General features: G+C 41.1%; 1 non-coding gene across 1 annotated transcript; it reads right to left on the reverse strand.

Moving 5' to 3' along the window:
- Positions 1-18,298: 18,298 nt before the first annotated feature.
- Positions 18,299-18,382, reverse strand: Trnas-gga (transfer RNA serine (anticodon GGA)). The gene is given in 2 exon segments: positions 18,299-18,333; positions 18,343-18,382. It is a non-coding gene; the product is annotated as a tRNA-Ser (tRNA).
- Between the last annotated feature and the right edge of the window lie 8,631 nt (positions 18,383-27,013).

Here is a 27,013-nt window from a genome sequence, read left to right on the forward strand (position 1 = left end):
GCAAGCCACCTGACGGTGTGTGGCGGAGGGTACGTTGAGTACCTCTATCGGTTCTCCCTTCTATTCCAGTCTCGTATTGTTCGTGGAAAGAAGGATTGTCGGTATGCCTCTGTGTGGGCTCTAATCTCTCTGATTTTATCCTCATGGTCTCTTCGCGAGTTATACGTAGGAGGGAGCAATATACTGCTTGACTCCTCGGTGAAGGTACTTCACTTCTCTGCGCGATGGCAATGGACATTGACACACAGTCAACACGTGTTTAGAAAACATCGTTCTTGTGAAACACAACTAGCTCTTTACTCGCATGAAGTGTTTGAGTGCTATTGACAAGCGATTTCAGACTGATCCGGTATTTCTGGGTTTCCGGAAGGCTTTTGACACTGTACCACACAGGCGGCTTATAGTGAAATTGCGTGCTTATGAAATATCGTCTCAGTTATGTGAGTGGGTTCGTGATTTCCTGTCAGAGAGGTCACAGTTCGTAGTAATTGACGGAAAGTCATCGAGCAAAACATAGGTGATTTCCGGCGTTCCCCAAGGTAGTGTTATAGGACCTTTGCTGTTCCTTATTTGGGAGACAATCTGAGCAGTCGTCTTGGGTTGTTTGCAGATGACGCTGTCGTTTATCGACTAATAAAGTCACCAGAAGATCAAAACAAATTGCAAAACGATTTAGAAAAGATATCTGTACGGTGGAAAAATTGGCAGTTGCACCTAAATAACTAAAAGTGTGCCGGCCGGTGTGGCCGAGCGATTCTAGGCGCTTCAGTCTGGAAGGTTGAAGTAGTTCTAAGTTCTAGGGGACTAATGACCTCAGTCTCACAGTGCTAAGAGCCATTTGAACGAAAAGTGTGAGGTCATCCACATGAGTGATAAAAGGAATCCGTTAAACTTTGGTTACATGATAAATCAGTCAAATGTAAAGGCCATAAAGTCAACTAAACACCTAGGAATTACAATTACGAATAACTTAAATTGGAAGGAACACATAGAAAATGTTGCGGGGAAGGCTAACCAAGACTGCGTTTTACTGGCAGGACACGTAGGAAATGTAACAGATCTACTAAGGAGACTGCCTATACTACGCTTGTCCGTCCTCTTTTAGAATACTGCTTCACGGTGTGGAATCCTTACCAGACAGGACTGACGCAGTACATCGAAAAATTTCAAAGAAGGGCAGCATGTTTTGTATTATCGCGAAATAGGGGACAGAGTGTCACTGAAATGATATAGGATTTCGGGTGGACATAATTAAAACAAAGGCGTTTTTCGTTGCGGCAGTATCTTCTCACAAAATTCCAATCACCAACTTCCTACTCCGAATGTGAAAATATTTTGTTGACACCGACATACATAGGAAGAAACAATCACCATGATAAACTAAGGGAAATCAGAGCTCGTACGGAAAGATATAGGGGTTTGTTCTTTAAGCGCGCTACAGAGATTGGAATAATAGAGAATTGTGAAGGTGGTTCGACGAACCCTCTGCCTGGCACTTAAATGTGATTGCAGAGTATCCATATAGACGTAGATGTAGACGAAATATGGGACAATATCAAGTGGCTTCTTTTAAAATCTTGAAAACATCATAGTACCATATAGAGTAGACAGTAAAGCCAATTTAAAAAGCGCCACCCACCTCCAAAAAGAGTACAGATTAACATAGAATCAGTACAATAAACGAGTGATATCCCGTAATGCGACAATTCAGTATTGCCAGGCTGTTGCCTAGCCTGGAGACTATTTGCGTCATGAAGTAGATCCCTAAGAGGTCAACTGAAAATTGATGAAATTGCAAAGGAAGAATTCTAAGAAAAATTTATAGTCCCATTAATATAAATGGCATATGGCTTGAAAGAAAAACTACAGACCTATGCACAGCAATGAGAAGTTTACTGATGCAATACACATTAGACGCTTGAAGTTCTATGTTCGGATCTACATTAAGAGAAAAACTACTTAATTTAATAAATTCAAAAAGGGCAAAAATCATTTGGTTAGAAATAGTTAATCAGGATTACGAGAAATGAATGCCACAGAAGATACTACTAGAGCACACGAAGACTTTGGGATATTACTTGCAAATCACTCATTCGCAGATAAAGCTAAAACCAAAATCACTGGAAAACAAGGGGACAGAGGAACGCAAGAAACAAAACCTCAAGTTCATGAAGAGATGTTGGGAAGAGAAGAAGAGAAAGAAACTGTCAGACCAAGTAACAACTTTAAGCGCGCTCTTTAACTGGGCATAACAGAGAAAGAGAAAGAAGAAAGAATGGAAATCACAATTCTCGAGTTTTCGCTAGACCTGTGAACTAGTGACGTCTGTTGGTACTACCTCTAAGACGAAGGATCCTGCGGCTGTAATTTATTCACGTGAGCTCACTTACAGTTTAATACACTCAGTTTGCAGTCAGCTTTAATAATGAGCACAAACATATCTGTAACGAAGACGTATGAAATGATGTTTTTGTTTTCGTGTTCAGTGCTCAAAAGTGGACAGTCTTCGGTTCAAGATTTATTTATGAAAGTACACACAGCAAGATGTAAACTAATTCGCATTAAAATTTGTAATTAAAAGCGACAATATTTCTCTCCAAAAATGGTACATCGAGCAACAAACTCGTGGTTCAGTGAATACAGCACATCGAATAATTAATTATCAAAATACGGTCACCCGAAGACAGCAGCATGCTTCTGAAACGTATCGTGTCAATATATTTTTGGTAATGAGACTGAATTAAGCAGAGAGTGTATGAAGTTTTTCTTTTCAAGCTTGTCAGATTTGTAAATAACTAATGTGATATCCGATAGTAAAAATACCTTTCTTTCTATAAAACATAGGCACAATTTAATTGCGTTCCTAATGACTGCCATGCGAATTTGCGTTCAGCTCTGGTATGATGCAGAAAGAACGATGAACAAACACACAAATTGCTTCATGGTTCTTCACTCTACATGGATTACCGAATGAGTATCTCTCTTTGTAAGAGGTCGATATGCTTCCGAGAGATTAAAGTTATGCTGTGCAGGATCTTAAAACCGGGGCCTTTGTCTTTCTCAAGAAAACATCTTATTTCCGAATTAACCTCGTTACTCACCTCAAAACTTCGGTCTCCAATTACTTCATTTCTGCTCTAACATCTCTAAACAGATGTCTGTAGCTTGTAGCTCATCCACACCCACTGTCTGCGGATAACGTAGAATTACTTGTCAAAAAAATGAGGAGATATGGGAAACCTGTTACGTGAAAAATATCCAACTGTCACTTTATACGAAAAACGTAAACAGGGATCAGTGGAAAAAAAATTAGAAGCCTTCACCCTGCAACTGAATTATAACTCGACTGTCCAAGGCATTCAGCTACTTCCCCGCAGTGTCCATAATTTATAGATCGAATAATATCCCTCTATGAATGTATTACGCTGTTGTCTAACAATCTCCGATAAAAGAACTTCCACCTGCGGAGCCTTCGATACAAGTTTGTGCTCACACTCATTCGTATGACATTCTGTGCGGAGAACCGATATTTCAAAGTTAAAATAACTGTTCATCATGGCTGAGCAACCCCGTGAAACAAGGGTAAACAATCGCACTTATAGAAAATGAGGCTATTTTCATAGACAACAAAGGGAGAAAGATCATTCTGTCCTTAAAACTGACAGGATATGCCTTTATTTTCTAAAATTAAACATCCAGTGTTGTTTGAAACTACCATTTAATTTTTCTCCCGAGCCTGGCGAAGGTCAAAGCGATTGAACAGCCTTCTCTGGCATGTAGCTTGCAACTGATTTAACATGTTGATTGTAAACTAGTGTTCGAATACGGCAGTGTAGTTTCCACGCTACGGATACAAATGTGGAGGATAACTCGAATACTCAGCACGAATATCTGAGGCTAGAATTGTCAAGTGTCCTGCTTTGGCAGGACATGTCCAGCCTTCTACGAGCGCGTCCGGTGAAATACACTACTGGCCATTAAAATTGCTACACCAAGAAGAAATGTAGATGATAACCGGGTATTTATTGGACAAATATATTATACTAGAACTGACATGTGATTACATTTTCACGCAATTTGGGTGCATAGATCCTGAGAAATAAGTACCCAGAACAACCACCTCTGGCCGTAATAACGGCCTTGATACTCCTGGGCATTGAGTCAAACAGAGCTTGGATGGCGTGTACAGGTACAGCTGTCCATGTAGCTTCAACACGATACCACAGTTCATCGAGAGTAGTGAGTGGCGTATTGTGACGAGCCAGTTGCTCGGCCACCATTGACCAGACGTTTTCAGTTGGTGAGAGATCTGGAGAATGTGCTGGCCAGGGCAGCAGTCGAACATTTTCTGTATCCAGAAAGGCCTGTACAGGACCTGCAACATGCGATCGTGCATTATCCTGCTGAAATGTAGGGTTTCGCAGGGATCGAATGAAGGGTAAAGCCACGCGTCGTAACACATCTGAAATGTAACGTCCACTGTTCAATGTGCCGTCAATGCGAACAAGAGACGACCGAGACGTGTAACCAATGGTACCCCATACCATCACGCCGGGTGATACGCCAGTATGGCGATGACGAATACACGCTTCCAATGTGCGTTCACCGCGATGTCGCCAAACACGGATGCGACCATCATGATGCTGTAAACAGAACCCGGATTCATCCGAAAAATGACGTTTTGCCACTTGTGCACCAGGTTCGTCGTGGAGTACACCATAGCAGGCGCTCCTGTCTGTGATGCAGCGTCAAGGGTAACCGCAGCCATGGTCTCCGAGCTGATAGTCTATGCTGCTGCAAACGTCGTCGAATTGTTCGTGCAGATGGTTGTTGTCTTGCAAACGTCCCCATCTGTTGACTCAGGGATCGAGAAGTGGCTGCACGATCCGTTACAGCCATGCGGATAAGATGCCTGTCATCTCGACTGCTAGTGATACGAGGCCGTTGGGATCCAGCACGGCGTTCCGTATTACCCTCCTGAACCCACTGATTCCATATTCTGCTAACAGTCATTGGATCTCGACCAACGCGAGCAGAAATGTCGCGATACGATAAACCGCAATTGCGATAGGCTACAATCCGACCTTTATCAAAGTCGGAAACGTGATGGTACGCATTTCTCCTCCTTACACGCTTCATCACAACAACGTTTCACCAGGCAACGCCGGTCAACTGCTGTTTGTGTAATCGGTTGGAAACTTTTCTCATGTCAGCACGTTGTAGGTGTCGCCACCGGCACCAACCTTGTGTGAATGCTCTGAAAAGCTAATCATTTGCATATCACAGCATCTTCTTCTTGTCGGTTAAATTTCGCGTCTGTAGTACGTCATCTTCGTGGTGTAGCAATTTTAATGGCCAGTAGTGTACACACAAGTCCGACCAGTCTGGCTTTTGTAAGGCTTTTTAACGATGAAGCAGACAATGCACATCAGAGGCCCATTCCAAATGAATGATTTTTTTTTTACGTAGGCTTAAAAGGCCTGACACATATTGTCACGCTACTTTGCAGTTCCATTCCACAATGCTAACGTCGCAAAAGTGTTCTCTTTGATAAACAAAGCGCACGAAGGACAACGGAACATAATAACCTGCAAACTCACACAGTCACAAAGACGTTATTGTTATTGTTGTTGTTGTGTAATCCAAAATTAAATTGTCAACAGGTCTACGAAATGATTTTCAAGAAAAACGACATTACTGATAAGCTCTTTCAAATGAGAATTATTAATATTTGACAACACAGCATTGTTATTTCTTTGTAAGCCTAACTGAAATGAGCATATTTAATGAGTATATTTTCATTTTACGTTCCACAAGAATACATAATTGTACGCTTTATTTAATGATTAGGTTAGAAAAAAGACAGCAATTACTAAGACTCAGCACTTAGTTCCTAACACAGCTGCCAAATTAAGAAGCAGTTTACCGATTTTCTATTTTTAATTTTAGCACGTATAAGGTGAGCTCACAAAGACTGACTGCTACTGATTATTAATAAACGACTGAAAATACCCAACTGACTATTTCTGTTCTGTTCTGGCTTTTAGGGTAAAATGTACGGCTAAATATAACGCCGAGTCCGGTTTTACTATTTTCGCTCCCGCGGCTTTGTCATCAGTTGCGCTTGTGTAAAGACCACGGTCACAGAGGAGGATCAAGAGGTCAAATCACCACACAGCTATCCGGCTGACATCATAAACAATTTTCTACGACGACTTGGCAAATGTGCATTGTTTCTGACTTAATGGTAAATACATCCTTTAATCGTTAATAACTACTTTATCTTCTGAGGACAAGCAGATCATAACTGTGTGCCTTACGAGCTTATGAAATGAGTCTCCAGGGTTTCGAAGAATCCTATATTTTCAAGGGGTTTCTCTCATGATCAGTTTAAACGGCTTATCAGTTACACAACAACCCGTATTTCTGGGTTTCTGCTTTTTCTTGCCAGTGCCCGGTGCGTTACTCAGCTATATCTCATCTCTCCCCTTATCATAAGATTTTGGCATTGTTACTGTCAACACATTAATACATTTCATTCACATACTTTTCTAGGATATCCGTACCACAACTGTTTCCATTATTGCAATTTTTGTGCTTCAAACCCCTCCTTGCGTAGCAAAGGGTTCTTCCTTGTTTTTCTATTCCATACTTTAATGTCTTTTGTTACAACATATGTTGTACTTTTCCACAGTAACGATTGGTTTCATTTTTACAAAATATCTTCAGCTTAAAAGTAGTGGCAGAACAATCGGTCAGTTTCAGATGCTGTGTACCATTTATCTGCGTCAAAAATATGACAATACATTGTAATGTGACACATAACTATAATTCAGTTGAGTGGCATTTAGTAATTATTCTGATCAGAAATTGGTGATACTCTGTCCCTCAATATGTTGAATGGCAGTTGGTATCCCCAATGTCCAGTTTCAGGCTCTGTTTCCGAGATTTTCCTTTAGTGAATTCATGGGTAATTGAATTAGAGACAGTTGTGGTGTTAGAGAGAAAGTAGTTCGTCATGTCATATGACTAGATTTTCATTCCATGCCTGAGTGGGAACCAGGGATGTTTGTTACTACTGTGGTGGTATACTTCATTTGGATTTTGCGAGAGTAAAGGAGCATAGCCTCTGACTGAGATGTCGTCATATGATGTACCAGCCACTGGCGTTATAGTTGAATGTAGGACTGGCAACATACCTGGTGTCAGTACATATGCTTTTCATAATTCAAATGTTCCCAATGCAGCACTCCAGTCCGTGTAGGTGTCGAGCTTTTGACATGTCATGTCATCTTCACGGTGAATACCCCGTGCAGGGAGAAATGCCACCACATTGTACAAATGTCATTGGCAGCAATAGACTTATCACGTGGTTCGCTGTCGACTATAGTGGATTCTAACAGATATAGGGACTTTCGTGCAAGTCATTTGCTGTACTACTGAATTTGTCGCTGTTGATTATAGCGGTTTCTAACAGATATTGGGATCTTGGTGCATGTCATTTGCCATATTACTGAATTAGAATGAATGGTCAGATTGCTTGAAACCCAAAATAATTAAAAAACTTATCACTCATCAGTTTAGTGCTGGACTCTAATAGCTGGAGAGCTGCCATAACATACATGCCCAACTCTGGATATGGTACAGAAGTTATCAACTCATACACATATCTCTGCTCGCCAAACGGCAAAGCCATAGAAGACAGATTTGGCACAAATTCACTGTCACTGAATGATCGAAGAGTGATTCATGAGAAGTGGTAAACGTCTGAATACACCTACGAAAGGGAAAGAGAATGTCATACACTACTTAAGGCTATGGTTCTAGCTAGCCAAAGATGCACTGGCCAAGAAGATGGTGGGTAATCTGGTGATGTTTACGTGGTATCAAACGATATAGGATCCTATTGTCTAATTATATGGAACCATTTGTAAGTCTATATCAACATGTAGGCATCCTTTATCTTTATCAACACTATGCACAAACCCATAGCTTTCGAATTATGTCTCAATGGTTTGAAAAACGCTCTAGACACATGGGGACACTGTGAGTCCTTTGGTCCCCTGGCCTAAATGTTACTTAGCTTATCTCAGACATCACTGACCTAAGATTGAGACATATACACTCTAACCAATCTCCACAAGATGGTGCATGCAAGCATTAATGGAGCATACTGGCTCTGTATTATTTTTGTCATCTTGTGGAGCTAATGTTCCAGTTATGCTCCAGTAGGTTCTAGCTCACTTACCTCAAATCGTCAAAAATTCTAATTTAAATGCTTTTTTCCTCTTGGAAAAAATTACCTACAACTTACAGAAACATCCTACTATACACGCATAAAATTAGTTAAATTTTCATGTTTTTTTTTCTTGTTACATAACCCTATTACTAAGAAAATCGAGTTTGAAAAAAAGGTAAACGAATTCTCTTGCTATAAAAATTTATTTTATTTACCTAATATTTTCCTTCTTTTTTCTTCTTCTTATGCAGATATGAGTTTTTTATGAATTAACGACTGTACACGTTCTCTGAGACAAGACTTGACTACATGCCTACCACATTCACATGCAATTTTAATTTTCTGGTATCTCGATACACATTCTTCACGTGTATTATGATACCCACCTTTATGTATTTATCTTTATGAAATTCTTCAGTTTTTCCGTAAACTGACTACTCTTCTTTCACTGAAAGTTGTTGGTCATTTAAGGATATAAATATTAACAGGAGGAATATAATTTTCAAACTATAAATTCTGGATAACTGTCGTTATTCTTATTTTTCTTCATTCCTTGATATCTCAGTTTAATACTTCCCTCTCCAAAATATTGAAAATCGTAACCAGTAAATAATTTAGAACATACTACGGTTTATTGATAATTTTCACTTATGACTGAATTGCTGTCAGACGGTCCATAAGTGAACATTATCAATAAACCGTAGTATTACGCGCAACTGAGGAGGACAGGACCACAAAAGTTGAATTTAGAACATGTTTGGCAAAATACCTTTAAATTTATTATCAAGCTCCATACAAACTGTGTCTCTGTATCTAGTTTTAAAATATTTAGGTCTTATAATGGTGTTTCATTTACTTTCAGCTCACTAACTTTTTGAACAAATTCTAACTGCTAGTGTTGTTGAAATTCTGAGTAGGACCCCCATTTATATAGAATAAACTTTTAATAAGATTTTATTTTTTATTCTACATCAATGGATAACTCAGAAAACAACAGTGAAAGACTGTTCGGGGTTTATACTGTTGAAAACATAGTAGAAATGAAATGTAATACACCTGAATCAAAGCCTTTATTTTTAAGAGAAGGCTATGAATGTGAAGACTACATTGCTGAATAAGACCCATACGATACTGTATCTATCCTATTTTCTAGAACATATCTTTTATCATGAGGACTCAGTGATTTTTTGTTGACCCCAACTGTGTAGACTTTGTGTTTTTCTCTTAGAATCATGTTTATCGTTCTCTGTCATTGAACACACAGCCTTTATAGCTTCTAAACCAATTTTATTTTTAACAATACATTTCTTCACTTCTTCAGATTTTTCCTTCTCCTTGTCACCAACTTTATAAGCATAAATTTCTTGCATTCAAACCGCAAAATTCACTCATTACATTCTTCTTTTTCCTAAAACTTATCTGTTTACTTGTGGAACATTATATTACTATCTGATGGATAGTGACTTGTATCAAAATGATTAATCATCGATTTCATATTTTCATAAACATCTTCACTCTATATATTGTAGATACAACTATTCATATCTTGATAACACAACTCAATATTTTAACCATATTTTTGTTTCATACCTCTATAGCGAAAATCTTACATCACTTCTTTAGATAAATCAACTGTAGTCATACCCACATACATCAGTTTATTACATATTATTTTTGTCTTATTCGTATGGATGGCAACAAGATTTTCATCAAACAGTTTGGTTTTTCTACTAGTTTATCACTTCCCTCCATCTGAAATTAATCTTATACCCACTCTATTACTTATATTCTCCATCGTCTTGCCACACAGAATTATTCATTAATTTATAGAAATCTTTTTCAAAATCGTTCTTCACTCTCATCCTCATTTCTGAGTTCAATTCTATGTATTTCTTTAAGCAATATGACTGCTTAAATTTTAAAAATCCATGTATTTTGTTATCTCCATTTCTGGAGACAGATATTGTTAAGTTTATATAGAATTTATACTTGTTTTCCAAAGCAGTGAACGACTTATTTTCTTTAATTCCATGTACAGTTCTATTTTTGGGAGCCAATCTTTCATATATTTATTATTTGGTTTAATACATCCTTCACAACACTGAGATGTAAACCTCTTATTCCTTTTTTCAACCATAAGCACCATACGGTCATCAAGTTATAATTCTAGTGATTGTTTATTCATTTTTAGAATTGCATCCCAAGATAAACCTGGAGCTGTAAAATATGAAGATGGATCAAAATCCAATGCTTTAATACAAGTTTTTCTAAGATTTCCAGACATCAGCCAATAACATAACATTGTTTTTTGGATACAGATCATGATATTCACCAAGATTTTTTATATTAATTTTTTTTCCAAACTAATTTAGTATGTTTATGATCTTCATTACTTATTTCACACTCATTCAATTTCTGTAAAATTCTTCTTTTGCTGGAAGCTGCGTGTCTTTGAATTTTCTTTAAGAATCCATACAATCATATGGTTAGACACTTTTTTCTGATCACTAAATTGAATCGATCTTCATGGAAATATTTTCTAACATTTGTCATTTGATTCTTTTCCATATTTGATGAAAGTTTGTCAGGTGAAGAAGTATAAATTTAAATGCATCAGTCAATCTCATTTTCAAATTCTTTAAGTTTTTGACAATGAAAACCATTTGTGTGTTATCGGTCTCCATCCGTTGCCCACCGTTTTTCATTGCAACGATATTTTCGAATGATCTCCATTCAGGATTCGTTGTGAGTTTTATGTTAATACAGGGTGAGTCACCTATCGTTACCGCTGGATATATTTCGTAAACCACATCAAATACTGACGAACCGATTCCACAGACCGAATGTAAGGAGAGGGGCTAGTGTAATTGTTTAACACAAACCATACAAAAATGCACGGAAGTATGTTTTTTAACACAAACCTACTTCTTTTTTAAATGGAACCACGTTAGTTTTGTTAGCACATCTGAACATATAAACAAATACGTAATCAGTGCCGTTTGTTGCATTGTAGAATGTTAATTACATCCGGAGATATTGTAACCTAAAGTTGATGCTTGAAACCTCTGACGTTCAGTTGCGTGTTGTAACAAACACGGGCCACGGTCGGCGAGCAGCATCTGCAGGGACATGTTTACGATGACGACCGTGTTTACGAGTGTGGCTGTAGTGCACTGTTGTGGTTTGGTCTAGCTGTCGCAGTGTCCACATGTAGCACTTGCTGCTATTGTTTTCTGCATTCGTCTCTGCACGCAGACCAACTGTAGTACGCCGTGTTACCAGACGTCTGTGATAGTGTAGTGTTGTAGGAACTGTGTCCATGGTGTATTCGAACTCTAAAAAGGCGGAGATGATACTCATCTATGGCGAGTGTCGACGAAATGCAGCTGAAGCCTGCAGGGCGTATGCAGAACGGTACCCGGCCAGAGAGCATCCAACGTGCCGCACATTGCAAAACATCTACCGCCAACTGTATGCAACAGGTATGGTCATAGCACGCAAACGTGTCCGTAACAGGCCCGTCACAGGAGAAGCAGGTGCAGTTGGTGTGTTAGCTTCTGTTGCCATGAACCCACATATGAGTACAGGGCTATTACAAATGATTGAAGCGATTTCATAAATTCACTGTAGCTCCATTCATTGACATATGATCACGACACACTACAGATACGTAGAAAAACTCATAAAGTTTTGTTCGGCTGAAGCCGCACTTCAGGTTTCTGCCGCCATACCGCTCGAGAGCGCAGTGAGACAAAATGGCGACAGGAGCCGAGAAAGCGTATGTCGTGCTTGAAATGCACTCACATCAGTCAGTCATAACAGTGCAACGACACTTCAGGACGAAGTTCAACAAAGATCCACCAACTGCTAACTCCATTCGGCGATGGTAATGCGCAGTTTAAAGCTTCTGGATGCCTCTGTAAGGGGAAATCAACGGATCGGCCTGCAGTGAGCGAAGAAACGGTTGAACGCGTGCGGGCAAGTTTCACGCGTAGCCCGCGGAAGTCGACGAATAAAGCAAACAGGGAGCTAAACGTACCACAGCCGACGGTTTGGAAAATCTTACCGTTTACAATTGCTACAAGCCCTGACACCCGATGACAAAGTCAAACGCTTTGAATTTTCGGCGCGGTTGCAACAGCTCATGGAAGAGGATGCGTTGAGTGCGAAACTTGTTTTCAGTGATGAAGCAACATTTTTTCTTAATGGTGAAGTGAACAGACACAATGTGCGAATCTGGGCGATAGAGAATCCTCACGCATTCGTGCAGCAAATTCGCAATTCACCAAATGTTAACGTGTTTTGTGCAATCTCACGGTTTAAAGTTTACGGCCCCTTTTTCTTCTGCGAAAAAAACGTTACAGGGCACGTGTATCTGGACATCCTGAAAAATTGGCTCATGCCACAACTGGAGACCGACAGCGCCGACTTCATCTTTCAACAGGATGGTGCTCCACCGCACTTCCATCATGATGTTCGGCATTTCTTAAACAGGAGATTGGAAAACCGATGGATCGGTCGTGGTGGAGGCAATGATCAGCAATTCATGTCATGGCCTCCACGCTCTCCCGACTTAACCCCATTCGATTTCTTTCTGTGGGGTTATGTGAAAGATTCAGTGTTTAAACCTCCTCTACCAAGAAATGTGCCAGAACTACGAGCTCGCATCAACGATGCTTTCGAACTCATTGATGGGGACATGCTGCGCCGGGTGTGGGAGGAACTTGATTATAGGCTTGATGTCTGCCGAATCACTAAAGGGGCACATATCGAACATTTGTGAACGCCTAAAAAACTTTTTGAGTTTTTGTATGTGTGTGCAAAGCATTGTGAAAATATCTCAAATAATAAAGTTATTGTAGAGCTGTGAAATCGCTTCAATCATTTGTAATAACCCTGTACACGGGACATTGCAAGAGCCGGTGGACTGAGTCAAAGTAGTGTCATGTGCATACTGCGTCGTCACCGCTTTCACCCGTTTCATGTGTCGCTACATCAGCAATTACATGGTGATGATTTTAATCATCGAGTGCAATTCTGTCAATGGGCATTAACAGAGAATGCGTTGCAGTTCTACCTGTTTACCAATGAAGCGGGTTTCACAAACCACGGGGCAGTGAATCTACGGAACATGCATTACTGGTCCATGGACAATCCTCGCTGGCTCCGAGAGGTAGACCGACAGCGACCGTGGACTGTAAATGTATGGTGCGGAATCATTGGCGACCACATCATTGGTCCTCTCTTCATTGCAGGGGCCCAAACAGCTGCAACATATATCGCGTTTCTACAGAATGATCTGCCAACGTTGCTCGTAAAACGTCCCACTGGAAACGCGTCGACGTATGTGGTATCAGCATGATGGTGCACCTGCACATTCCGCAATTAACACTAGGCTGACCCTTGACAGGATGTTCGACGGGCGTTTCATAGGACGTGGAGGACGCATAAATTGGCCAGCCTGTTCTCCTGATCTTACACCTCTGGACTTCTTTCTGTGGGGTACGTTAAAGGAGAATGTGTACCGTGATGTGCCTACAACCCCAGAGGATATGAAACAACGTATTGTGGCAGCCTGCGGCGACATTACACCAGATGTACTGCGGCGTGTACGACATTCATTACGCCAGAGATTGCAATTGTGTGCAGCAAATGATGGCCACCACATTGAACATCTATTGGCCTGACATGTCGGGACACACTCTATTCTACTCCGTAATTGAATACGGAAACCACGTGTGTACGTGTACCTCAGCCCCTCATGGTAATGTACATATGCCTCAGTGAAAAAGACCAATAAAAAGTGTTAGCATGTGGACGTAATGTGCTGTTCCAATCTCTTCTGTACCTAAGGACCATCACCGTTCCCTTTGGATCCCTACGTAATTCGGTGCTCTCCGACACACACGATCGAACAGCAGAGCAGTGATACTCAAGCATCAACTTTAGGTTACAATATCTCCGGATGTAATTAACATTTTACAATGCAACAAGCGGCACTGATTACGTATTTGTTTATATGTTCAGATGTGCTAAAAAAACTAATGGGGTTCCATTTAAAAAAACGTAGGTTTGTGTTAAAAAACATACTTCCGTGCATTTTTTTATGGTTTGTATTAACCAATTACACTAGCCCCTCTCCTCATGTTCGGTCTGTGGAATCGATTCGTCAGTATTTGATGTGGTTTACGAAATACATCCAGTGGTAATGTTAGGTGACTCACCCTGTATATACTGTATGGCAAGAACTATGCCCCTTACATGATGTCATTAAAGATCACCTAACTCACGTTGAGCGAACAGTAGGGCTGAACAAAAAATGACTGACAAGGCACAATGCATCTTGTACAGGGTATAGTATGGACATATTGGAATAATTAATGTCAGCTGAGGGTTTTAAAGTAATTCACACAACATGAAAACTTTGTGGAAACGAGTCGATTTACTGGACTCTAGTTCTCCCCAAAACATTTAGAGTCGACTGTGGCCGGCTGGGGAATGGCAAAGGGAAGATACAATAGGCAGCTTAGGGCGGCTCAAGCTCTGAGAAAGCGGTAATGCGGCGCAGCCTCCAGCCGCCTTAAGATGAGTGACAGTGAGTGGGTGGCTGACCCCGAATCCATGCTGGTGTACCGGGAAGCAGACAGAGAACTTGTACGCCTGTTGATAAATGTCCGTCGTCCCCTTTTCTGTGAAACATGCGAGAAAGCCGTGCAAAGCTACAGTGGAGCGGTCAACAGAGGTCAAAATAGGCTTGTTCGTGACTATAGCAACTTCATGCTGAATTCACGGTCCACAGAGTCTGAAGTAAATCAGGTGAAGAGCGACAGCATGAAATACGCCGGCCTCCGATGGGAACGTAGGACGAAGGAATTTGAAGTACTATCCTGGGAGTCAGAATTCCGGAAAAATTGGTGTTTGTGCAGACCCTAACCTTGATGGGTGGCCTGGGAGGAGCAAAATAGCAGAAGTTGAGAGGAAGGGAAATTTTGTGGGAATTTGTTCACTTCCCAGGTGAGGCATTGGTCGGCACTGGGAAGCGACGCATAATTAACGCGACTTGTGCTGCAATTGGCGTAAGTGATTTTGCTGGAGGGGAAACCAAGGCGAAAAATGGACTGTGAGAAGCCTCCGTAGAGGTCTTCCGTTCCCAGCTTGCCTAGAGTGCAGATGTGGCGTTCTTTACTCAGCTTGCCTGGGAAAGAGTGAGCATCTCCGCAGTTTAGGAATTAGCAAATGTAACGATTGAGATTGGAGATGAAAGTTTTGGTTCAGCTATGTACTGAGCAAGATAGCTAGGAGTGAATAGACGAGCGCAGCCTTGCAGCACCACGAGGTTGGCCGACGTACACACGACAACGAAGCTCCGCCACGCTGTATTCAGTGATATTGCGCCTGGTCCGGCCACTGATTAATTTGTTGGATCACGTCGGCAAAGTTTCCACGAGGGTTTCATGGGCCGTGTATTGTAGAATTCTTCTCGCACTACGCATTATGCCTCGGTCAGCCGATAGGAATTACTTTTGAGTTATCGCGCTTTACTCCGTGCAAACGCAATTTATTACCACTGCCTGATAGGAGTCTTGTAATGTGATGATTGAAGGTCGAGAGTTAAAATAAATTTGTGCTAATCGACTGCATCTGTTTTCAATCAAGTAGTTGAAATCCCAAGTCACTTTCTTAATTAATTTTATGTTCAACATTTGCATCTGGTGTTCAATAGCTGAATATAACATCAATGTGCATCCATTTTTAATTAAAAGTGATCAATTCTGTATAAATTAATGTCAACACTGCCACCGCAGTTCAATCAGGAGTCACAGGCCCATATTACTTTTTTGCGTTATCCGATATTGTGGCAGTTTTGCACTCTCTGTTGATCTGTTAGTCAATTAGTTGGGGTGAACACACGCCAAAACCAGATAAGTGACGGGTGGGGTGTTACAATACCACTATTTTTCTATAAACACAAGAAATTCGTTTACCATTGTAAAGTCTTACTTGATACTCATTTTTACATTGCCTACACATTATTCTATAACCATTTTTTGTATATTTTATTAAGTAAAATTAGTAATCGACTTTTCAACTGCACAATGTTTACACGTTTTAGATTTCCACTGTCTGATGCTTCCATTTATACAGAAAAAATTTAATAACGAAAAGCAGTATTTCCTAGTTTTTGTACTGTACCTTTTAATACAGTTGTTACATCTGCAAATGTTGTATAACAATTAATATAAAATACTGATAAATCAGTTGTACCTGCTCTAACTACTTTTTTGTGAATTCATTATCTTCATAGAATGTGTCATCGTTTAAAAATACAATAATCCATTAACGTACCTAATCACAGATTTCATTCTGGTAGGGACCCCCAGAAATTCTCTAATTATTTATATTTAATGTCACACTCACTCTATTCCGCACAGAAAAGATCATTAAAGATTAAAAATGTTCTTTCTGTACATGTGTTAACTACAGCATTTAATAAAGAATTTTTAGGTAATCTTGTTCTAGATACTGGTTTAGGATATCCTGAAACTGATTGTAATGTATGAAAATCCATCACATATATGATAAAAAAATAGAAGTACCTCACTACTTGGTCTCTGAGATACATTCCATCTACTTTTTCTAAGTCTTGTGGTAAAAATTTTAAACAACTAGGTATTAGGTATGATTTTGTATCATTACCTGTATAGATCAACTTGCGATAAAAACGTATGAAAATCAATTTAGATTAAATAAGTGATCGAAATTCTTAATTTGACATGATTAAACTGTTTACATCGAACAGGTGGTACAACTGAAGTAGATTTTGATATTGATTGTTTTAGTGTTTTACTGTATAAAGTATGAATATCATCGATATCATCTTGAGATAGTTCCAAATGTGATCCATTATATTACAGATATATTATTGGTCCATCAACATCTGTGTGCTGTAACCATAATGCGTAACCAATTTCATGAACCAAAACTTCAGATTTGTTTGATAATCTGGTGTACTCCTATCAATTTCCAAAGTGGCAAATCTCACCTTCATCTAAACTTATTTCTACAGGGTCGTTATTTTTATTTGGGGAATAGGCATGAGCTAACGCAGTCTCTTTTCTGTCCCGATCCCATAAACATCAGTGACCTGGTATTTCATATGTAATGTGGCGCCACCTTTGTGGCATTTTGAGCTGTCTTTCATACAGGACGTCACAAACTCTACATAGTTGCACATCTTTCAGAATCGCGTCAATTGAAATCATACGAGCGGAAATGGGCGTTATAGTGCAGGTTATTGAGCTGTGACAAGAGTTAAACACAAGAAAGACGAAATCCACATGTAGGAATCGAAAATACGATTTCGCTCAGATGTAAATCAAGAGCCACAAACACATTTATAATAGAAATAACATTCGGAGGCATAAATGCTGTCTGCAGTGGCAAACTATCCAACAACTGACACATAAATACCACCTGCAGACACGCCACTCTTCCCAAATTTTAGAATTTTCTTGTATTCATTGATGTATAACTAGTTTTAAGTTTAACAGCTGTCACATCACACTCTGGAGCTATTTTCTACATATAATCCACAATATATAGAATGTCTGGTCTCACAAATCACGACCTTTTCGTGACTCGCTTTTTTGGTAACATTTTTGGTAACAGTTTATTTATTCACTTGGCCCAAAATCTTTTGCATTTTTGGTTATATGTATTAAGCTTGTTTATTTACTTATCCAAAAATCTTTTAAGATTATGGGATATGTCATTGCTTTGCAAATAATGCCCCTCCCCCCCCTCACACACACACACACACACACACACACACACACACACACACTGCTGCTACAGAAAATCAAACATAGGTTGCTGTTCTTGTCGTTCCAGAAGCTGCGAAAGTGTACCTGCCAACCACTTTTTTCAGAAATAAATAAAAACACACTGAAATGGTTCAAATGGCTCTGAGCACTATGGGACTTAACTTCTGAGGTCATCAGTCCCCTAGAACTTAGAACTACTTAAATATAACTAACCTAAGGACTTCACACACATCCATGCCCGAGGCAGGATTCGAACCTGCGACCGTAGCGATCGCGCGGTTCCAGGCTGTAGCGCCTAAAACCGCTCGGCCACCCAGGCCGGCAAAAAACGCACTGAAAGCGAATGGAGTACAGCTGCAGTTACTCCCCGGTAACTGCGACAGAATGCTCGTGTTTCTAAATAGTGCCACCAGGGAACAGCGGTGGTAGGAAAGTGGCGCAACAAAGAACAGTTCTGCTGAAATTTTTGTAGCATGACAAAAGTTGCGTCTCTTAAGTTGCGTCACTAAAAACTGGGGGTTCACACATGCAACTGCAGTACGCCATTAGCTGTGGCGACGCTTTTGTTGCGTGCGTGAGCCCGACTTAAAGATGGTAGGACATTTATAAAGACATCAAGGGATAACGTCCATGGTGCTAGAAGGAGCTGTAGAGGGTAAAAACTGTAAAGGAAAATAGAGATTGGAACTGGAATACATCCAACGAATAACTGCAACACCGTTCACACTTCCTAATGGCACACGTAGAAAACGTCATGTGCTGTGACGCGTTCTTTGAAGACGACAATGGAAGCAATAAAAGCGATTCAGCAAGGCGGAAGGCGGCGTTACGATGCAAATCTGGCTGCGCCCAACACAGCGACTTGCGCAAGAGGGAGACCGCTCGCCGACTGGCAACCTTGCAAGGCCACAGCGGGCAAACAAACCAGGTCGCCTTGCCTGCGCTGACGTAGGCGCCCCACCTGACAGCCAGTCCACGAGAGAGGGAGTGAGCACGCCAAGTCTCTTGCAAAACATACCTACGGACCGACCAGGTGTGGTCTTGATGAATGTAAAGTATATGTAACTGCAATCAACATGATGATGGCAGCATACTGACGAAACGCGTCGTGCTAATAAACATTCGTAAGAGTGAAGCAGCTGAAATTATGCCATATGAAGCTAGCGGTATTTCTTGGAATCAGTACACGTGCAACATCCGCAGGGTGCGTTGGCTCATATTCTTGTGTATAACTTCTCCGGAAAGCAACACAGCTTTTCAGCTCTACAAATTTATAACACAGATATTCAGTGTTTTATTTACGCTGACTGTGCGAATACGTTTCATTTTCAAGCGCAACATTGCCTTAGTTCATGTGCACAGGCTGTGGCCGCACGAAATGAGTAAAGGCCTCGCAGGGAAAGTTGATACTATAACAACTGGTATTTGATCACGGAAGTCACCACTAATAGCGGAATTATATGACTCTCATCTGAGAGGGCTCGTCTAAGGGCACGGGAAGAAAAAGAGGAAGGAAAACATTCAAGGAACAGAGGGGCAGAACCGAACACACGAATAGTCCAAATCATGCCAAGATTATAAACACACGAAGATTCTTAGGCGCATTTACTGAAGTACGTAGATCATGTACCATAAGGTACAACTTATGGAGAAGAATTATGAAAGAAACCGTAAAAAATTGGAATTTAAATTCGGAATTTTCAGCAGTAGAGTGAGAGCTTATGTAATATTTAGAACAAGAACTGAATTTGGAATCAGTACTTTACACGAAATTTTACTCTTGTGACTAACGACAGAAATAAGAACTTACAACTGTGGAACAGTGTTAACACAATGGACTTTTACACAATAGGATTTGGGTTTAAATTCAGTGTATATTGTTAGCTTCATTTGGGTTGGCGCGGTCACTGCTTCTTCCAAAACACCGATCGAAACGCACAGAAGCTCTTACTTCAACTGAAAAATGAAGATATTTGACGTTTTCATCGTTATAAAAGTGTGTATGAACTTCTATAACTTTTAAGAAGAGGAGAGATGGATGTGCTGTTTCGTACTAAGAAATCGGAGTTGGTGATTTCACAGTGAGGTACTAGAATTGCAATGTACAAGTAAATTGAATGAATCTGATGCCTGTATTAAACGTGCAGACATAGAAAAATGTCAAGAGTATGATATCAGCTGCAGGATGAATTCACACAGAAGACCCACGACGTTGCGCGAAGGGTTACAGAACTTGATAGCAGCTTTTGGAAGGTGTTCGGGAGTTATTCTCAACGTGGCCAATAAATAATACTATCTAATAAACATTATTGATTAGTTAAGTGTATTGGGCCAACGTGATCAAATTTTAATGTTGATTTTGCGGAGCAAGTTAATTGTAATTATGGTGAAATGTTTTGTTTGTTTGCAAGTACTCGTGTAATTTTATTAAGACATATCCGTTTTGTATTCAGACATATTTTAAAAATTTGGCTTCATCATATGGTGTACGAAAATGGAAAGGTTTAGCTTCAATATACGGCGAAATCTCACATACAAGAAATATCGACCCGGGATTCGTGTAAGAACACTGATTCGATAAAAGCACTGAAGTACTGTGACGACTATTTTCGTTCAGTATGATTTTTAAGAGAACTGCTCCTTCACACATTACGCCTACAACTTGTTGCGTGAAGGCTTCGTCCCTGTAATACTGTCAGAGGGTTCAAAAGCGTTTCATTTTGCTGTAATGTCCAGGCTACATACCACCTAAGTGACACGAAGGCAGTTTCTGTAATTATACTTTCGTTACGTATCAATTGAATCAGAGAAGTTGCAGACAGGCACAATTAAAAGACACTTACGTAAAACTTTCGGCCACAGCCTTCATCAGTATAAGATAGACATACAAACCATTCATACACACAAGCAAGCACTCCGACCCGAGATGCTGGAGTTGGCGGTCGTGTGTGTGTGAGGTGTGGTTGCTTGTGTGTGTGTGAATGTTGTGTGTGTGTCTCTCTTTTACTAATGAAGGCTGTGGGCGAAAGCTTTATGTTTGTGTCTTTTTAATTGTGCCTGTCTGCAACTTGACGTGTCTTCTTTGCGGTAAGTATTAATCTGTCTTCTCCCACCTTGTCGGTATTCCTACCTGAAATTTCCGTTGTTTGGATCAGAGACCTTTTTAAAATCTACAAAAGCTATTAAATATTTGAAGTTTCTGATTTTCCTCGTTCCTATTATTTTCTTTATATTTAATATTTGCTCTGTACAAGTCCTTCCCTCCCTAAACCCTGTTTGATATTCTCCTAGTTGTGGGTGGTGTATTCCTTCAGCTTTATTCGAAAGTACCGTGGAGATCTTACACGGCATTGACACTCTATAGTTGTTAGGGTGTTTTCTTTTCTTTCCTATGTAATGCATGTAGTAATGCGGAAGTCCATTCTGGTGGTAAGAAGTTTGCTGTCTAAATTTCATGAATGGTTTCAGTTATACATAGAATAATCTTGTCACTAGAGTGTTTCCATAATTATGTTTATGGCTTCCATGGTCATTTTACATTGTTATTTAAAGATTTTACATAATATGTTTAACTGTGCATAAAAATTTATAACATAAACGACTGAATATCTAGTGTCTTAAGCAGTCCACAGACCTTGGTGTCACAAAAAGCAGTTTATAGCGTCCACCAGGATATTTCCGTATTGAACACTACTCAGTCAGGTGCTGTTTAGTTTGCACAGCGACCCCACAGACGCATGCCAGGATATGAATCGTCATTTATACAAAATGGGACCACATCTGCCTGCCCTGTACGGAATCGATGCAGACCTGTCCACAGTTTCCTGGCTAGACCAAATCCTTACACACGTTTAGTACGGTCGGAAATGAGGTGAGAATTTGCTGGAAAAAACATCTGCCAAGCATCCTTCCATTCTTGGCACACATCTACATCTACATCTACATGATTACTCTGCAATTCACATTTAAGTGCTTGGCAGAGGGTTCATCGAGCCACATTCATACTATATCCCTACCATTCCACTCCCGAACAGCGCGCGGGAAAAACGAACACCTAAACCTTTCTGTTCGAGCTCTAATTTCTCTTATTTTATTTTGATGATCATTCCTACCTATGTAGGTTGGGCTCAATAAAATATTTTCGCATTCGGAAGAGAAAGTTGGTGACTGAAATTTCGTAAATAGATCTCGCCGCGACGAAAAACGCCTTTGCTTTAATGACTTCCATCCCAACTCGCGTATCATATCTGCCACACTCTCTCCCCTATTACGTGATAATACAAAACGAGCTGCCCTTTTTTGCACCCTTTCGAAGTCCTCCGTCAATCCCACCTGGTAAGGATCCCACACCGCGCAGCAATATTCTAACAGAGGACGAACGAGTGTAGTGTAAGCTGTCTCTTTAGTGGACTTGTTGCATCTTCTAAGTGTCCTGCCAATGAAACACAACCTTTGGCTCGCCTTCCCCGCAATATTATCTATGTGGTCTTTCCAACTGAAGTTGTTCGTAATTTTAACACCCAAGTACTTAGTTGAATTGACAGCCTTGAGAATTGTACTATTTATCGAGTAATCGAATTCCAACGGATTTCTTTTGGAACTCATGTGGATCACCTCACACTTTTCGTTATTTTGCGTCAACTGCCACCTGCCACACCATACAGCAATCTTTTATAAATCGCTTTGCAACTGATACTGGTCTTCGGATGACCTTAGTAGACGGTAAATTACAGCATCATCTGCGAACAACCTAAGAGAACTGCTCAGATTGTCACCCAGGTCATTTATATAGATCAGGAACAGCAGAGTTCCCAGGACGCTTCCCTGGGGAACATCTGATATCACTTCAGTTTTACTCGATGATTTGCCGTCTATTACTACGAACTGCGACCTTCCTGACAGGAAATCACGAATCCAGTCGCACAACTGAGACGATACCCCATAGGCCCACAGCTTGATTAGAAGTCGCTTATGAGGAACGGTGTCAAAAGCTTTCCGGAAATCTAGAAATACGGAATCAACTTGAGATTCCCTGTCGATAGCGGCCATTACTTCGTGCACAAGAACGATGTTTTCTGAAACCATGCTGATTACGTATCAACAGATCGTTCCCTTCGAGGTGATTCATAATGTTTGAATACAGTATATGCTCCAAATCCCTACTGCAAACCGACGTCAATGATATAGATCTGTAGTTCGATGGATTACTCCTACTACCCGTCTTAAACACTGGTGCGACCTGCGCAATTTTCCAATCTGCAGGTACAGATCTATCGGTGAGCGAACGGTTGTATATGATTGCTAAGTAGGGAGCTAATGTATCAGCGTAATCTGAAAGGAACCTAATCGGTATACAATCTGGTCCTGAAGACTTGCCCGTATCAAGCGATTTGAGTTGCTTCGCAACCCCTAAGGTACCTACTTCTAAGAAACTCATGCTAGCAGCTGTTCGCGTTTCAAATTCCGGAATATTCCATTCGTCTTCCCTGGTGAAGGAATTTCGGAAAACTGCGTTCAATAACTCCGCTTTAGCGGTACAGTCGCCGGTGTGTGTGTGTGTGTGTGTGTGTGTGTGTGTGTGTGTGTGGTTTGAGGTTTTCGGGTGCTAAACAGCGTGGTCATCAGCGCCCAAACGCATAGAAACAGGAACAAATGCAGTGAAGGGACGAAGACGAACAGCGAACAAGGAGAACGGCTAAAAGACACAGACCTGACGTAGTTACAAATCCTCACATACAGAGGCAAAACAAGAGGAGAAGAAACGCACTAAAAAAGGAAAGGAAACACAAGGAAAAGAGAACAGAAATCGAAGTGAAACAAGTAGGTAATCGTGACTGGCGGACCTCTTACCTAAAGCCTGGGTGAGCCAGTCACCCAGCAGCACATTAAAATCCTCTCCCTAAAATCCGAGGCAACAAATTGGACAAGACACAAAACCGTAAGACCTCAACCACAGTCGTTGCGTCGTCTTGCAAAATAGAGGGCAAATCCGGTGGCAAGGAAACCACCGCCCTCTGGTCAGAGAATAAAGGACAGTCAAGTAAAATGTGGCGGACAGTAATCTGGACGCCACAAGCACTGCAGATTGGGGAGTTCTCCCGTCGGAGTAAAAAACCATGCGTTAAGGGACTGTGCCCGATGCGGAGGCGAGTGAGGAGAACCTCATCCCGCCTGCATGACTGGTAGGACGTACGCCATGGCCGCGTGGTGGCCTTGACCAAACGCAGCTTATTTTCACCGACTGCCAGCCACTCCTCTTCCCATTGACGCATAGCACGAAAACGCAAAAGGGAGGTAACAGCATGGAGGAGGACGGCACATTCAACAACGTGAGGGAGGGAACATGCATCTTTGGCAGCCACATCCGCCAGTTCGTTTCCCATAATACCCACGTGCCCCGGCACCCAGCAGAAAGAAACCTCCTTCCCCTGCCGTTGCAGGTGGAGTAGGGCATCATGGATGTTCTGGACGACCGTATCCGCTGGGTACAAGTGTTTCATGGTCTGAAGGGCACTCAGGGAGTCAGAACAGATTAGAAACTTAAGACTGGGAACACATCTCATCTGCTCCAACGCCCGCAAGATCGCAAACAATTCGGCATCAAAGATGGTAAACGCCGCAGGAAGCCGTAACTTGACGACTCGATCAGGGACAACAATAGCACAACTGACAGTCCCCCTGTTTAGAGCCATCCGTAAATACTGGTACATTGTCGAGATGCTGGTTTAAAATATCGTAAAATAAGGAGGTAAAAACAAAAGCAGGAGTGCAGCTCCTCCGGTACTCTGACAAGTCTAAAAGGACGTTGGGCCTCTGGAGCAACCAGGGAGGCAGGCGGGTAAAACCCTGGAGTACAGTACCATCGGCACTGCGCAGCGAAGGTATTGACTGCGTTTTGCCGCTTGTGTACTTTACATACGACCAGAATTTCTTCGGATTTTCTACCAAATTTCGAGACAATGTTTCGTTGTGGAACCTATTAAAGGCATCTCGCATTGAAATCCGTACCAAATTTCGCGCGTCTGTAAATTTTAGCCAATCTTCGGGATTTCGCGTTCTCCTGAACTTCGCATGCTTTTCCCGTTGCCTCTGCAACAGCGTTCGGACCTGTTTTGTGTACCACGGGGGATCGGTTCCATCTCTTACCAATTTATGAGGTATGAATCTCTCAATTGCTGTTGCTACTATATCTTTGAATTTGAGCCACATCTCGTCTACATTTGCATAGTCAGTTCGGAAGGAATGGAGATTGTCTCTTAGGAAGGCTTCTAGTGACACTTTATCCGCTTTTTTTAAATAAAATTATTTTGCGTTTGTTTCTGGTGGATTTGGAAGAAACGATATTGAGCCTAGCTATAACGACCTTGTGATCACTAATCCCTGTATCACTCATGATGCTCTCTATTAGCTCTGGATTGTTTGTGGCTAAGAGGTCAAGTGCGTTTTCGCAACCATTTACAATTCGCGTGGGTTCGTGGGCTAACTGCTCGAAATAATCATACACAAGAGACGCATCTTGCTTTCGCTGGAGTGGTTTTCTGGATTTACGTCCTTTGGCAGGTACAACCTGTAGCTGATTATAAAGAAGTGAGTCCTGATGAGTAGTACACTTTTGGAACGGTCTTACAGCTGCTGCTTCTCGTATAATTGTGTCGTACAATATTACATAGTACAGACAGCTATTGAAGTAGCATTGATTTAGTCGTGCCAATAATAATTCTCACAGCTTGATTTAGTTTTAACATCAGCTCAGTGTGTTCACGGTTTTCCATACAGGAGCACAGTACTCTGCTATAGAATCAACCAATGCAAATCTGTCAGAAAGATGAGTATCTGCATTTGCACCCCATGCTGATCCAGCTAGCTTTCTAATGTAAAACAGTTTTAATCTGCCAGGAAGTTTCACATCAGCGCATACTCCGGTGCGGACTGAAAATTTCATTCTGGAAACATCCCCCAGGCTGTGGCAAAACCATGTCTCCGCAATATCCTTTCTTCCAGGAGTGAAAATTTCGCAGGGGAGCCTCTCGAAGTTTGGAAGGTAGGGGACGAGTTACTGGCGGAAGTAAAGCTATGAGGAGAGTCCTGGGTCGTGTTTGGGTAGCTCACTTGGTAGCGCACTTGCCCGGGAAAGGCAAAGGTCCTGAGTTCGAGTCTCGATCCCGCACACACAGTTTTAATCTGCCAGGGAGTTTAATATCAGTTCTAGTGTCCACTTTTTCCGCTAAAATTTTTGTGATTCTGAAAACTACGTATCAGGTCCAAAGTGATCTCCCCCCCCCCCCCCCCCCCGCAAAGTATTTTGGTTAAGGGTTAGGTTCCAGAGGAACTTTTTCGAAAACCACATCATTTAATTTGCAATTAGCTTCTCTAAATGAATATAATGTCGGTCTGGTAGACTGTACCTGCAGATCGCAAGACACGAAAGTTGTCTTAACATCTATGGTGTAGTGCACCCGAAAGTTAACATAGACTGATTATGCACGACAAGATGTAAGGAGGGCGAGGCAGTGTATCAGAATGCTGTAGTGGGATTTGGCAATCTAAGGGTCCCAATACGTGGGCGGTTCGCTAAGTGTCAAATAACACAATCTGAGACGGCAAATGGGAATGGAGGAGTTTTTGCTCAAACTAAGAGGGTTGCAAGAACGTCCTTGCATGACGCAGATAGTACTGATACTGCCGCACTTCGGCAAAGTAACATCAAAATGACAAACCAAAACAAGCAAAACCAAATTTGAAAACAGGAATATCCGCAAGCTTAGTACCCAAACCGTCTGGAGAACTTACATAGTGATAGAGAATTAGACTATCGGTGGCTTAAAATAATGAAAAAGCACAGAAGTGGCTGCTTAGTATCAAAGCTTGGCGAAGAAGAATTAGGAAAATATTATACGCCAAGGCGGTAGATATGAATATGTGGAGTACGCTATAAGACCATGAACCACAT

This window comes from Schistocerca serialis, chromosome 1 (genome assembly GCF_023864345.2).
Source record: "Schistocerca serialis cubense isolate TAMUIC-IGC-003099 chromosome 1, iqSchSeri2.2, whole genome shotgun sequence".
NCBI classification, from domain to species: Eukaryota; Metazoa; Arthropoda; class Insecta; order Orthoptera; family Acrididae; genus Schistocerca; species Schistocerca serialis.